The following is a 1,846-nucleotide window of genomic DNA, read 5'->3' as shown; positions in this document are numbered from 1 at the left end:
ATTTAGAAAGAGGAGTAATTTGAAATTTGATATCTGGGCAATAAATCATGGTGACAGCAAGACAGAAAACGATAATTGTTTCAGTTAATTTTGTTTTCCTGTAAAGCAATTATGAAAAAAAAAACTTAAAAACAACCAATATATTGTGACTTGTAAATAAAAAGGTACTAAAAAGATTTTTATAAATTGATCCATTTGTCAATGTAGAGATTCATATTTCAATATTTTTCTGCAGATGTGTCAAGTGTATTTTTGACATCAAAAACTTAATAATAGATACATTATTTGTAGCTGTTTAAAAGTTGTGACCTTGTTTTTTATTTGACAATTGAAAAAACAAACTACTGTTAAAGTCATGTATACAAAATGTATATATAGATTCAATAAACTTTCAGTGAGATGAAATAATAAATAAATATAATAAACAAATGTTTCTTAGAAACAAAGCCATTAATCATAGAATTTATCTTAAAAAAATAGGAAATTATAGAATATAATACATAAGATTATAACAAAACATTCATATATTACATAACATCTCAAAGATAGGTAATGTGAAGCTGCTAGAACATTGCTTTAGCAATAGTTTATAAAAAATTTACATAAAACAATATTAAAACAAAATCAAACTTTGTGTTTTGTGTGAATATTTTAATAAGCTATCAAAGATGGATGATTTCTTTCAGTGAGTTTGAAAGGAATATACTTTATAAATTTATGGTTATCCAATAAAGTAAATTGAACTATTGATATATTTATGTTAATTCATATTTTCTAAAATTTGCATTGTGATGTGATTTTATTATGATTATATTTTATTATTATTTAAATTTTAAAGTGACTGTTTTATAATTCTAACTTTGTAATAGGAAAATAAATATTAATAGTTTTTGTTGGAAGGAAAAATGTACAGAAGAATTTTGTATATTCTGTTTTTATGAATTGTAAGTAGTACAATCAATTATTTATTAACATCTTTTTTAAAACTTTTAAGTTATATAAACATTACAAAATAAAAATTCAGTTTTTTTATAAAAACTATTTCTAATTTGAACCATTAAATTTGTTTGATAATTTTCTCAAATGTAATTTATATTAAAACATTATTTAATCATATGCAAATTTTATTTCTAGAGTACATTGTGATATGGGAGAATTATAAAAATCATACAGATGTATTTTGTGANACTGGCACTGAACGTTTCGCTTCATGCAGTCTATTTTGCAACTTTTTTTAAAATGATGTCAATCCCGAAAATCTCGGGATTAGGAAAACTTAATCCCGAAAATTTTGGGACTGAAAAGTGGTCGGGATCCCTGGATCCCGATTTTCGAGATCCCGGGATCAAATCCTCTAATCACAATGGAACTGAAAAAAGAGATTGTTGAGAAATATGAAGGGGGCACGCGTGTTCGAGATTTAACTGTTGCCTACCGTATTCCGAGAACGACGATATCGACAATCGCGAAAAATAAAGACATTATTAAATCTGCTAACGTTGCAAAGGGGTTAAATCAATTTCTAAGCAGAGATCGAAGACATTAGATCGTGTCGAGAAATTGCTTTTGCTTTGGATAACTGAAAAACAATGTGCCGGCAACAGCGTATCGGAAGAAATTATTTGCGAGAAAGCTAAAAAGATACATGCTGATCTCATGAAAAATCAAGCAGGAACTAGCCAGGAAAGCGAGGTGTTTAAAGCCAGCCATTTTTTTTACATGAGAACGGATTAATCATTTTTACATTACTTCTTATGGAAAAGCTTGGTTCGGTATACGTCCTATTCGGTATAAGTCCAAACATCGGGAACGGATTAAGGTCGTATACCGAGGTTCCACTGTATAT

The sequence above is a fragment of the Centruroides sculpturatus genome, unplaced genomic scaffold, assembly GCF_000671375.1.
Source record: "Centruroides sculpturatus isolate CEXI.00-Female unplaced genomic scaffold, Cexi_2.0 scaffold204, whole genome shotgun sequence".
Taxonomy (NCBI): domain Eukaryota; kingdom Metazoa; phylum Arthropoda; class Arachnida; order Scorpiones; family Buthidae; genus Centruroides; species Centruroides sculpturatus.
This window is presented reverse-complemented; position numbering follows the sequence as displayed.